The sequence below is a fragment of the Tupaia chinensis genome, unplaced genomic scaffold (genome assembly GCF_000334495.1).
Source record: "Tupaia chinensis unplaced genomic scaffold, TupChi_1.0 Scaffold000098_1, whole genome shotgun sequence".
Classification (NCBI taxonomy): Eukaryota; Metazoa; Chordata; class Mammalia; order Scandentia; family Tupaiidae; genus Tupaia; species Tupaia belangeri.
Genome location: NW_006159560.1, coordinates 1,434,303 through 1,448,243, shown reverse-complemented (window position 1 = coordinate 1,448,243; position 13,941 = coordinate 1,434,303). Strand labels below are relative to the sequence as shown.

Genomic DNA, 13,941 nt, shown 5'->3' with positions numbered 1-13,941 from the left:
GCCCTACAGTGAAAAATCTCTCAAAAAAAAAAAAAAAGAAGAATCACTCTGACTGCTAGGATATAAATAGTTTTAGGAACAAAAGATACAAGCAAAGATAGAAAACAGGGGTCTATTTTAGCAAACCAGGTGAAGGTGGAGCAGGTTTGGAAAGAGAGAATGGGAATTCGGTTTGGAGAGAATGTGTTTGAGATTCTACCACCAATCAAGTGGAAATATCTAATGGAGTGTTGAATATATGGGTCTGGAGTTCTGTAGTGAGTAGGCAGGCACTGGAAATATAAATTGGGGAATCATTAGCAAAAAGATGGAAATTCAAAACCAAGAGACCAGATGAAATTACAAATGGAGTGAGCACAAAGAGAAGAAGATTAAAGACTGGGGAAATGGGGGCTGGCAGGTGGCATGGTAGTTAAGGTGCTGGACTCCCACATGGCCAACTATAGTTTGAGTCCCGGGCCAGGTGACTTGCTTTCTCTCTCTCTCTCTGTGTCTCTCATTGGTCACATTAAAAAAAGTAATAATAACAATAAATAAAATTAGTGCTTGTTTCTTCAGCACATAAACTAAAATTGGAATGATACAGAGAAGATTAGCACGGCCCCTGTGCAAAGATGACATGCAAATTCATGCAGCGTTCCTATTTTTTGGTAAAAGTTTTGAAAACATCAGCAAATGGCTTAGAAACATAGGTAACCATGCCGAAGAAGATGTGGAAAGAATGTGAGTAAGCAACAAGTGTGATATGGATGATAAAAAAGTTGTACCTAAAAGAAAAGGAGAACAGATCACAAAGGAACATGATACTAGATTTTTTGAGATTAGTGCAAAAACAAATTAAACATCGAAAAGGCGTTCCTCACATTAACCAAGGATATCCTTCAAAAGACCCTTGTAAACGAGCCCAACAGTGAAAATGCAGACCTGAGCAGTGGAGGCAGCCTGACGGGCTGGAACAGCAAATGCTGCTGAGCACCCTCCGTCCCAGCAGCTCCACCCACTGCCCCATGTCTCTTCTGGCCGCAAAGTAAACCACTCTGTCCATGGTTAACTCTAAACAGATATTTTTGTTTCTCGTCTTAACTATCCAATCCATCTACTTTATTTGCTTTCATCTGTGACTGCTTGCTGACTTTATTATAATTTTCTTCGAGCAAAATAATGTATAGAAAAATCATGTTTGTGACTTCATTTTTTACATGTAGTTGCTTAACTCACTCTGCATTTCAGTTGTATGATAGTCCAGTTCTTATCAACATTAAAATCTATAGCAATCATTTCAATTCTGTTCTGCAAATTGTATAAGAATGAAAGTTAGAATTAACCATTAAAAAATAAAAATGTGCTCGCTTACACTTGTGCCCGGCGTGAGTTTTAAGCCACGGGGTCTGGGATTCAAACCACAGTAGACTATATGGGAGTCCAGTGACATAAATATTATGCCATCTGCTGGACTCTGTTCTATATTTCTTAAAGACACTGTCTTTATTTGCTTTCACGTGTATCTTCCTCAACATTCCATAATTATATTTAAAGAAGCATATCGAACCAGCAGATGGTGTAATGGTTAGTCACTTGACTTCCACACCGTCGACTGTGGTTTGAGTTCTGGACTAAAGTTTTGCTTAAAATTCATGCCAGGTGCATGTGCGTGAGTACCCAAAATCCCGAGAGGAGAATGGAGGAGAAGAGACTGCAGAATGGCTATCCATCCTGGGGGGTGATTTCTCACTTTCTATCTCTCTCTGTCTGGTGAGCAGAGGTGCCCTATAGCAAAAATCTCTCTTAAAAAAAAAAATGGAGAAAATAGAAGCAAGTCAATAAAGAGAAAGTGTCGTCACTCCTGCCACCACAGGGTGCTGTGATGTATTCAGAACTTCTCAGTGGGACAGTTTCCTAGGCAATGCCTCATTCTTCACAGAAATGTGCACTAGACAGGGAAAGACAAAATGCGCTAATGGTGAGTTAAAATTTACAGAGGCCTTTCAGAAAAAAAAAATTATTTTTATTTTTATTTTCTTTTTTGGAGAGGTTTTTGCTATAGGGTGTGTGCACTCACCAGAAAGACACAGAGAGACAGAGAGACAAAAAGCAAGAAATCACCCCCTGGAGGGATGGCCACGCAGCAATCCCTTCTCCTCCATTCTCCTCTCGGGATCTTGGGCACACACGCACATGTGCCCGGCATGAGTTTAAGCCACCGGGTCTGGGACTCAAACTGTGGTCGACTACATGAGCGTCCAGTGACGTAGTCATTATGCCAACTGCTGATCCCAGAAAAAAAATATTTTAAATCATCTCCTTGGTAACATGGGGAACTTTACATCCTGAGACGAAGACATAGGATAAAAGAATTTCCAGTGTGCTCTTCTACCTTTTCTTCCTTGAGAAGAGTGTTCATGTGAAAGGGTAGATAGGAAAGGAAAATTTGCAAAATATCTCTGTAGGCAGATCACTTTAGAGAAAAAGAACAAAGCCGATAATTTAAAGATAACATTATCCCTGCCAACAGTGTTCCTTGCAAAGTCTTTTAGGTTTAGGTGTGCCAATAACTCAGGTTAAGTACTATTGTCTTTGATTCTCTCAATAGGGAGAAAGAAAGGGGAGAGAACTGGGGAGAAAAAAAGAAAAAAACAAAACAAAAAACAGCAAGACAATGGAGAGATGTGTACTTTTGTGTAACTGCTAGAGAACAGTGTACCCCTTGAATAACCATACCAGGAAAAGTGAAATCCAAAATGGTTTAGAGGTGTGAAAAAGAGTAAAAAAATTGAAGAAATTTTTTTTTTTTTAATTTTGCCATAAGGTGCATATGCTCACTGGAGAGAGACAGTGAGAGAACAAAAGTGAGAAAGTTCCCCTCAGGGGGGATGGTCATGTCCTAATCTTCTCTCCTCCATTCTCCTCTTGGGATTTTGAGCATGCATGCTCTCACACCCAGTGTATTTTCTAAGAGGCTGAGTCCACAAATCAAACAGCACATTTGGCCATGTGGGATTGAGCTGCCTAAACCATCATGGTCCCAAAAGGATAGTTTTAAGGTCATGTTCATCAAACAAAAACAGAAAGTCTCTGGGGGAAGATTATGTAATATTAAAAAGATAACAGAGAAAGCAAAACTAACCAGTTTCTTTTTCTCCATTCTCTCAATAACTGCCTTCAAATGGAAATTGTAAAAGAAGAATGGTCATCAGGGAGCTTACATCCAAGGAAGGTAAGAAACAGAAGAGAGTTTTAAAGTTTTCTTCCTTTTCTCTTTTTTAGCAAGACTCATGTACTTGCCAGAGAGAGACATAGGGAGAGAGTAGAAAGCACCAAACTTGGGGAATTGTCACACTGGGTTAGGGGAAGGGTTAGGGTTAGTGTTACTGCAGTCGCTTCTCCTCCATTCTCCTCTTGGGATTTTAGGTGCACACATGTTCCTGGTGTGTTGTTCAAGCCACTGGGTCCAGGACTTGATCTGCACAGTCAGTCATTTGGAATCCAGCCACCTTAACTACCAGGTTACCTATTGATTTATGGATTGTTTTTTATGTTAATTTTTTGAATTTGTGATTTCTGGACTACTTCAGTAGTGCACATTTGAACCCTCACAAGTGAGAGCACAATGACGTTTTCAAACTTTCAGAAGGGATCAGAGTACTTTTACCCCCACCAGAGCCCAGGCTGAGATAGAATGTTTGGGGACCAGCAGATGGCATAATGGCTATGTCACTGAACTCTCATGTAGTTGACCGCGGTTCAAGTCTTGGATCCGGTGGCTTAAACTCATGCTGGTTGCATGTGCATGTGTGCCCAAGATCCCGAGAGGAGAATGGAGGAGAAGGGATTGCAGGGTGGCCATGCCCCTGGGGGATGATTTCTTGCTTTCTGTCACTCTGCCTCTGTCTTTGTGGCAAGAGCACATGACCTATAGCAAAAACCTCTCCAAAAAGAAAAAAGAATGTTATATTTTAGGGGAGGTTTTTGCTATAGGGCGCATGTGCTCACGAGAAAGACAGAGACAGAAAGCAAGAAATCATCCCCCAAGGGGGATGGCCATACCATAATCCCTTCTCTTCCATTCTCCTCTCGGGATCTTGGGCACACATGCACATGAGCCTGGCATGAGTTTAAGCCACCGGGTTCGGGACTCGAACCATGGTTGACTACATGGGAGTTCAGTGACATAGCCATTACGCTAACTGCTGGTCCCGGTAAATATATTTTATAATCCCAAATGTGCATTTAAAAGAATTTTGGGGAGCTAGCAGGTGACGTGGTGGTTAAGGGCGCTGGACTCCCATACAGTCAACTGTGGTTCAGGTCCTGAACCTGGTGGCTTGATTTCTCTCTTTCTCTCTGTCCCTCTCTGGTCAAATGAAAATAAATAAATAAAATAAAATATATATATATAATTGTTTTTAATTTTCCAGAAGGTGTGTGTTCTTGTTAGAGAGAGAGAGAGAAAGAAAGTGAGAAAATACCTCCCATGAAGAAGGGTCATGTACCAATCCCATCTCCTACATTTTCCTCTTGGAGTTTTGGGCATATCTACACACATGCCTGGTGTTGTTTTTCAAGCTGCTGGGTCCAGAACTTGATCCACACAGTCAGCCATGTGAGATCTAGCTTCTTTAACCACCATGCCACTGGCTGGCCCTCAACTCATAATTTTCTTTCTTTTTTTCTTAAGGACTTTTATTTTATTTTTTTATAGGGTGTAAGAACTTGTTGGAGAGAGAGCGAAAGTGAGAAATCATCCCCTGGGGACATAGCTACATCACGATCCCTTCTCTTCCATTCCCTTTTCGGGATTTTAGGCACCTATGCACACACACCCAACCTACATGTTTTCCGAGGATTTATAAGGAGAGGGAATGAGACCAGAACAGAAGCACACACTCTGCTCTGTGCTTGCTCTGTCTTGCCCACCTCCGTGTTACCTGTCAGCAAGACTTTCACCAGGTGCAGCCCCTGGCCCTCCAAATCATGAACAGACGAGATCACTGTTCTCCTTAAATCACGCAGACTCGGGTATTTTCTGTTCTTAGCAATAACTAGAACAGAGTGTTAACCGTTTCCTGTCTTGTCTCAGCCAGGCAACCAATACCTACTCACCCATTGCTCCCAATTTCCTTTAAGGTCTGTGACCTTGCGCTGCCAATCTGGGTGTCTACTAATCTTTGGTTGCAGGGGGAAAAATTGACTCAGGCAATTTAAGCAATTTTATTTGAAGTTTGTGGTGTGCTAAAGGAAGCCTGAAAAACCAGCCTTGGAAGCAGCAGCCAAGGAGCCTTGCAGGCAGCAGGTCTCGCAACACTCCTGGCTACAGCAGATGAACATGGTTTCTTGTGTCAGGGCTTTACTCTGTTCAAAAGCCACAGTCATGGGAAAGACAGTCTGGTGGCTGAGCCCTTGGCTGTGGCAGATCCCAGAGGAGGGGTTTACAGAAGGAGCCTCCAGGGATCCCTGCATTCCCTGGTGAGGGGGACACAGGAGTTTGACCAAGACTACAGGCTATGTGGGAAAACGATTGCCCCGGTGGAAACTAGGGTCAAGTTCAGAAGCAGTAATAAAGGCCGGCCATTCCCAACACCAGTGTCCACCACTTAAAGCACAAATGATCATTTTAATGCACCCAAGTCCAAGAAAGTCAGTCTGTGGTGTTGGCATGTGCTGATTTATTTGCCTGTTTTCCGGGTGTGAGGTTGCTGCTGCTGCCTTTTTTTCTCTTCCCATAACAACTAGTCCTAGTCATATACAGTTTTTTTGTTGTTTTGTTTTTTAGGTTTTTGACATAGAGCATGTGTACTTGCTAGAGAAAGAGAGACAGAAGAAAAGTGAGAAATCACCCACTAGGGAAGATGGCCATGCAGCAGTCCCTTCTTCTCCACTCCTCTCCTGGGATTTTGGGCATGCACACACACGTGCCTGGCGTGATTTTCAGGCCACCAGGTTCAGGACTGTAACTGTGGTTGGCCATGTGGAAGCCCAACACCTCAACCACTGCGCCACCTGCTGACACAGTATATACATTTAAATATGATTTTCTAAGGACAAGTGGCCCAGAATATACATTTAAATATGATTTTCTAAGGACAAATGACTAAGTCTGAAACTACTCAGTCGAAAGATAATCTATTTTCCTGAGGCACCATGGACTCTCAGAGGTTGAAGGATAAATACATGCATTTTTATATTTTTCACTTCTATTTTCCTGAGGCACCATGGACTCTCAGAATATGACTCTAGTTGGGTCAGCAGTTGATATGGAAATTAAGGTGCTGGATCCCACATACCAATTGCAGTTCAAGTCCCAGACCTGGTGGCGTGAAAATCATGCCAAGCACATATTCATGCATGCTCAAAATCCTAAGAGGAAAACGGAGGAGAAGGGATTGTGACATGGACATCCCCCCCACCAGGGGTAGGGGTGTGATTTCTCTCTCTCTGCCTCTCTGTCTCTCTTTGGTGAGAGGGTTAAGCTTTACCTTCTCTTGCCCAGACAATTGCAGCAGCTTTCGGCCTGCATTCCCATGCTCCACTCCAGAGGGAAAACGTAAGGCAGATCATGTTGCCATCATGCTGAAGACTCTTCAAGATCTCCAGTAGCACTGGGATACCACGACGAATCCTAACCATGGCCCAGGAGGCTCTGCACGACCCAGCCCTGTCCGCACTCCACACAGCATGGTCACAAGCCTGTTTCTTCCACTCACTGTGCCTCAGCCACATGGCCTTCTCCTTTAGTCTCCTTTTGTACCAGCGCGGACCTCCTCATCTACATTACTTCCTTCCTGCCTCCTACTGATTCTTCTTCTTTTTAAAGAATTATTTTATTTAACTTTATTTATTTATTCATTTATTCAGAAGGATAGGATAGAGTATGTGTGTGTGGGGAGAGAGAGAGAGAGAGGAAGCAAGTCTGGGACTCAAACTTCAGTCAGCCATGCAGCCACATGGGAGTCCAGAGCCCTTAACCACAATACCACTTGCCAGCCTGAACCCTACTGATTCTTCTGGCCATTGACTAATGACATTTCTTCCAGGAGGCCTTCCTTGACTTCGCCCTCATCTGTAATAGGACCCCTGTCAAAACCTCTCACGCACTCATCACTCTAACTGTATGGCATCTTACTTTTTTTTTTAATTGAAGGAGTGCATTTCATCATTTGTATATACAAAAAATTCAGCAGTGTACATTTAACTCAGTTTGGTGGCGAGCTCTTTTTTTTTCTTTTTTTTGAGAGGTTTTTGCTATAGGGCATGTGTGCTTGCCAGAAAGAGAGAGAGAGACAGAGAGACAGAGAAAAATAACCCCCCAGGGGGGATGGCCACACTGCAATCCCTTCTTCTCCATTCTCCTCTCCGGATCTTGGGCACGCATGCATATGCGCCTGGTGTGAGTTTAAGCTGCCGGATCTGGGACTCAATCCGCGATTGGCTACATGGGAGTTCTGTGACATAGCCATTATGCTGATGGTCCACGAGGTCTTTTTTTTTTTTTTTTTTTGGAGGGGGCATTTTTTTTTTTTTTTTTGGTTTTCTGTATTAGGTCATTGGGAAAGTCACGGCATATTTTTCTATGCAAAAATGTGTCATGACTTTCCCAGTGACCCGGTATACATATAACTACACACACACACACACACACACACCCCAGAGGGCATGTGCACTCACTAGAGAGAGAGACAGTGAAAAGGAAAGAGCAATTACTCTCTGGGGGATGGTCGGGCTGCAATTCCTTCTCTCATTCTCTTCTCAGGATTTCGGACACACAGGCACATGCCCCAGCAGTTTTTTTTTTTTTTTTTTAAGAGAGAGTTTTGCTGTAAGGCATGTGAGCTCGCTGCAGACACAGAGACAGAAAGTGAGAAATCACCCCCCACCCCAGGGGGATGGCCCCATTGCAGTCTCTTCTCCATTTCCTCTCAGGATCTTGGGAATACATGCATTCTGCCAGGCATGAGTTTTAAGCACTGGAGTCCAGGACTGGAATTGCCCTCTACTACGTGGGAGTCCAGCAATGTAACTATTACTGCCATCTGCTGGTCTCTAGAGAGATTTTTGGTATAGGGTGTGTGCCCTTGCAGGAGAAACAGAGACAGAAAGCAAGAAATCATTCCCCAGGGGGGTTGGCCACACTGCCATCCCTTCTTCATTCTTCTCGTGGAATTTTGGGCACACTCGTGGCTGGTGTATGTTTCAGTCTCCTAAGTCCGGGACTCAAACTGTATTCAGCCGTGGTTGGCCATGTGGGAATCCAGCAACCTAACTATCCCGCCACCTGCTGGTCTCAGGTGGCGAGCTCTTTGCGTTCTCTAGCTTGGCAATGCGAACCCAGATTTTGGGCCCATGGCCTCCCCAGTGAGGCAGATCTCATGCTGTAATTGTAATTGGTCCTGGTAGCTTCCACCAGCTTAGCCAGGGCACCTTTGTTGTCCGAGTTAACCTGTGTAAAGGTGACAGTGGTGCAGGTTTTCCTGTGGACCAGGCGTCCCGACCTGGCCTTTCTCTTCACAGCGCCGTAGGGAACCCACATCTTCTGGGCAGGCAGGAAGACACCCAGCTGGATGGGGCCCGCGTCATGTGCAGTCACTACCCACTGAGTCTTCTTGTTCACCACCAAGGTGGTGGCAGTGTTGACCCCTGCTCGGAGGATGGGTGGCCTCTAGTGGGGACATCTCCTTCACTGGCCGCCTCCTCCTCAGCCCGGGCCTGCAGTCTCTGATTCTTCTCTTGTTTCATTTCTGGCCTGTACTTGTGGGACAGCTTAAGCAGTTCCAAAGCGGTCTGGCGATTCAGGGCCTGAGTGACCTTGGCTGTGACTGGAGGTACTTTCAGCCTTGTGGAGGACCACCCTCTGCCTCTGCAGTCAGATGTAGCCAGGCCATTTGTGAAGCCGGTGAGGTCCCTTTTGGCCTGGATGTCCCATCCTCTACCAGACTCCTTGGGCCTCTTCTCAGAGAATTGATCACCTTCTTTGCCTCCCACTTCTTCAGAACAGCAGGGATGAGAGCTACCTTCTTCCTCTTGGCTTCTTTCCCTTGGGATCCGGGAGGAATGGCACTTTACTTTTTTTTTTTTTTTTTAAAAATTTTTAATTTAATTTAATTATTTTAATTTTGACTTGATCAGAGAGAGAAAACAAGCCGCCAGGTCTGGGACTTGAACTGTGGTCAACCATCTAGGAGTCCAGTGCCTTAACCACCACGCCACCTGCTGACCCTGGCACTTTATTTTAAGTTAGCTATGTGTTCATGTGATTGGAGCGTCCCTCTAGAGACCAAAAGCACGGTGAGGACAGACAGTGCTTTGTGTGCCACTTCATCACTAGCGCCCAGCATGGTGCCTGGCACATGCAGAAGGTTAACAAATAACAATCAGTTAAACTAACTGAAGACGAAACCTGGGAGGTCAGTAGCATCTGCTTTTGCGGCCACTTTCCTTGAAGTCTGTCTTACCTGGATTAATGCTATGATGGAAAGGCTATCTTGTCCCTCAAACCTTTGCCTCATCGATGGAATGGGATCTTCATCTCCTCCATCTTTCCCTCATCCCTCTCTTCAGCCCATCCTTCCCACCTGCTATGGTTTGAACATGATTAGTCCCCTCCAAAACTAATGTCCTTTATTTGCCAATGTAACTTACAACAATTGAAAGGTGGTAGGGCCTCTAAGTCGTGATCAGATCGTTAAGAGGGATTAATGCCTCTCTCAGGTGACTGGGTTAATTCCTGGAAGAGTGAGTTTTTGCTCTGGTGATACTGGGTTAGTTACCATGAGAGTGGGTTGTTATAAAGCCAGGTTGCCCTGTGAGTTTGTCTTTTTTACATGTGGCTACTCACCCTTCTGCCTTTCTACCACGAGTGAAAACAGCAAATGGCCTTCACCAGAGTGTCGCCTTACCTTGGACTTCCCAGCCTCCAGAACTGTGAGTGAAATCAACCTCTATTCTTTATACATTATCCAGTATCAGATATGCTGTTACAGCATCAGAAAATGGAGTGGGATACCACCCTCTCTCTCCTCTTGATCCTCCTCATCGTCACTACTTCACAATCACGGCTTCATTAACTCACCTCTATCCCCCGGCAGCTGCAATGTCGTCATCTCCATGTCATGGGGGTAAGTATGAGGCTTAGACAGAAAATTCCCCTTTGCCAAGTTGGCACAACTATAAGGGGGCTTCAGATAATTTGTGGAAAAGTTGAATTAAAGTAAGAGGTTTTTTTGTGAAAAAATTTCGCAGTCCATGTAAAGTTGTTTTTATACTAGGCATTTCCATGAACTTTTTAAAGAATGCTTATATTAAATAGTAAAGCCGGACCTGGAACTAAGAAATACCTATCTTTCTACTGCACAGAGGCCTCTCCTGGCCCTACTTCTCATTCATTCCACATTTACTGATCACCTCTACTAGGTACTATACAAGGTATTGTTAAATGAAACAATAGCAAGCAGGCTGCTTCACTTAGAGAGATTATAATTCATAGTATTGCACTGAGACTAATCAACCTTCTCTTTAACACTCAGTGCGTGAGATGTGACATGTAATGCTTCTTATGATTTCTTTTTTTTAATTTTTGCTATAGGGTTTATGTGCTTATTGGATAGAGAGAGAGAGAGAGAGAGAGAGAGAGAGAGAAATCCCCCCAGAGGGGATGACCATGCATCAGTCTCTCCTCTTCCATGCTCCTATGGGGATTTTGGGCACCCATGCACATGTGCCTGGCATAGTTTTCAAGCCACTGGGTCTGGGACTTAGACTGTGCACATTTGAGGTCCAGCCACATGGCCATAGGCTGGCCTAATGCTGCGAAATTGTTTTAAACAACGCTTTTGCACTAAATATATGTAAAAAAAACTGGCTGCATTAATAAACCCGAGTTTATATGGTTGGGAGTGGAAAGTGGTAAAAAAATTTAAAAACCTTTTATTGAGATATATGTCACATTCCAAATAAACAAAATAAAATCTAAAACCCTCCACTCACTTTATGTGTATAATTCAATAGATTTTTTTTTTAAGAGAGGTTTTCGCTATAGGGTGCGTGAGCTCGCCAGACAGACAGAGAGAGACAGAAAGACAGAAAACGAGAAATCACCCCCCAGGGGGAATGACCACGCCTCAATCCCTTCTCCTCCATTCTCCTCTCAGGATCTTGGGCATGCATGCACATGCGCCCGGTCTTTTAAGCCACCGGGTCTGGGACGCGAACTGTGGTCGACTACGTGGGAGTCCAGCGACATAGTCATTATGCTAACTGCTGGTCCTTTTTTTTTTTTTTTTTTTTAAAATTTCACTGTAGGGCGCGTGCGCTCACCAGACAGACAGAGAGAGACATACCAATTCAATAGTTTTAGTATAATTCATAGTTATGTAACAATTACCAAAATCTAAGTTTAAAATATTTTAATCTTTCAAAAAATAAACTCCTTACTACCTATGCGCCCCTCCCTACCACCACTCTATACCCCAGGTCCTGGGAACCGCTGATCTACTTTCTGTCCCTAGTCTGTCCCAGTTCTGGACATTTCATATGCATGGGTGATAGTACATGTGGCTTTTCATGACTGGCCTCTTTCCTTACACAGAATGTTTTCATGGTTCATCATGTCGTAGCATGTGTTAGCACTTCATTCCTCATTCCTTTTTTATTCTGAAGAATTATTTTATTGAATTTCATTTATTTACTTATTTTCATTTGACCAGAGAGGGACAGAGTGAGAGAGAGAGAGATTGAGAGGGAAGGTGAAAGTGAGAACACAAGCTGCCAGGTCTGGGACTTGAACCATGGTCGGACATGTGGAGTCCAGCACTCTTAACCACCACGCCAACTGCCGGTCCCTATTCCTCATTCCTTTTTAAAATTTCCTCTTTATGTATCTTTTTTTTGTTTTGTTTTTAGGTGTTTTCTATCGGGCATGTGCACTTGCCAGAGAGAGGCAGTGAGAGGAAAAGTGAAAAATCACCCCCAGGGGGATGAATATTCCTCAGTCTTCTCCTTCATTTTCCACTGGGATTTTGGGCATGCATGCACATGCACCTGGCATGGTTTGTTTTTTTAAGGATTTATTTAATTTTATTTATTATTATTATTTTTTCATTTGACCAGAGAGAGTGCAAGAGAAAGTAAGCCACCACGAGACCAGCAGTTGGCATAATGACTATGTCACTGGACTCTCATGTAGTCAATGGCTGTTTGAGTCCCAGACCCAGTGGCTTAAATGCGCACTGGGTGCATGTGTGTGCTTGCCCAAGATCCTGAGAGAAGAATGGAGAAGAATGGAGAAGGGATTGAGGCGTGGCCATGCCCCGGGGGGTGACTTCTCACTTTCTGTCTCTCTGTCTCTGTCTTTCTGAGGAGCGCACGTGCCCTATAGCAAAAACCTCTCCAAAAAAAAAAGTAAGCCACCAGGTTTGGGACTGGAACTGTGGTCTGCCATGTGGGAGTCTAGTGCCTCTGCCAGCCCTCTTAGTGTGATTATAATTTTTTTTAACAGAGGGTTTTTTGTTTTTATTTTTGTTTGTTTGTTTGTTTTGTTCTGGGGTGTGTGCACTTGCCAGAGACAGACACACACAGAGATAGTGAGAGAGAAAGTGAGAAATCATCCCCTGGGGGGAATGGCCACTCAGTAACCCCTCCTCCTTTGCTCCTCTTCCAGGATCTTGGGCGCACCACACATGCATCTGGTGTGAGTTTGAAGCCAGTGGGTCCAGGACTCCAGCCATGGTCGGCCATGTGGGACTCCAAGGAAGTAACTGCTATGCCATCTGGTGGTCCTACCTGGCATGATTTCTAAGTCACCAGTTCCAGACTCAAATCATTGTCGGCCATGTGGGAGTCCAGCTCCTTACCACCACACTACCTGCCGGCCCCTCCTCGTTCCTTTCTGTAGTCAATTAATACTCATTGTGTGGATAGACACGTTTTGTTTATCCACTCAACAGCTAATGGACATTTTTTGGTAACTCCATTTTTTTGGATATTATGAGTAAAGCTACTGATTCCCTTTATATGACTACTACTACTATGGACGTTTTGGTGCAAGTATGTAGACACGCGTTTCTATTTCTCTTGGGTAGATACCTAAGAGTGGAATAGCTGGGTCACATGGTAGGTGCCTCCGTGATGAACACTCAGAGGAAGTGTCAGCAGTCCCTCTTTTTGAGGAAGGGCTTAGGTTTTTGTCCAGAGGAGAGCTTGCTGGCCAGTGTATGGCCTTGAGCAAGGCCCTCTTTGTTGTCTTTCTTCCCCTTTATTTGCCTCTTTTATTCTCTTCTCTGTAGAGGCCAGTCCCCTGCTGATTTCAGTAGGAAATGAAGCTTTAGATGACTGCAAGTTATTTGTAAAACATGTTGAACTCCCTTCAGGGTGGACAATACTATATATAGTAGTTTGTAGGTTAGGCACCTCCATGCTATTTGCAACAAAAGATCTCAAGTTAGAAGGCGGATTTAACTTGTTCCTGAGACTACACTCTGGCAGGCTTGCTGTCCAGGGTCTTAATTACCCAGTCCAAAGTCTGAACATTTTCTATCAGTAGAATCACACTGAAGTTTCTTGGTACGAAGGCTCCAGGAGTAGACGTTAAGAGCCTATGCAAACACGTGCTTTTGTATGTGGAGTTTCTGGTGTGTGTCCATCACTGCCTAAAGAATGATTAGTTGCTACTGTGAAAACTACTCGGATGAAACTCTTAGTAGTTTCATTAATTTGGGCCAGCTGGTGGCCGTGAAGGGGGCTGGATCCCACACTGCCGACTGTGTGGTTTGTCCCAGGCAGTCTGAAGAACACACAGGATGTGTGTGAGTGTGTCTAAAATCCCAGAGAATGGAGAGGGGATTGCAAAGTGGCTATCCCCCCTGGGGAGTGTTTACTTATTTTCCCTCTCTCTGTTTCTCTTTGGTGAACACATGCACCCTAAGCAAAAAAAAAAAAAAAAAAAAAAAAAAA

General features: G+C 44.1%; 1 non-coding gene and 1 pseudogene across 1 annotated transcript; one reads left to right on the top strand and one right to left on the bottom strand.

Annotated features, from left to right (window-relative positions):
- The first annotated feature begins 542 nt into the window (after window positions 1-542).
- On the top strand, window positions 543-649 carry LOC114006899 (U6 spliceosomal RNA). Its single transcript, XR_003548559.1, has one exon. It is a non-coding gene; the product is annotated as a U6 spliceosomal RNA (small nuclear RNA).
- A 6,536-nt stretch (window positions 650-7,185) lies between these two features.
- Window positions 7,186-10,094, bottom strand: LOC102501894 (60S ribosomal protein L7a pseudogene; annotated as a pseudogene).
- Between the last annotated feature and the right edge of the window lie 3,847 nt (window positions 10,095-13,941).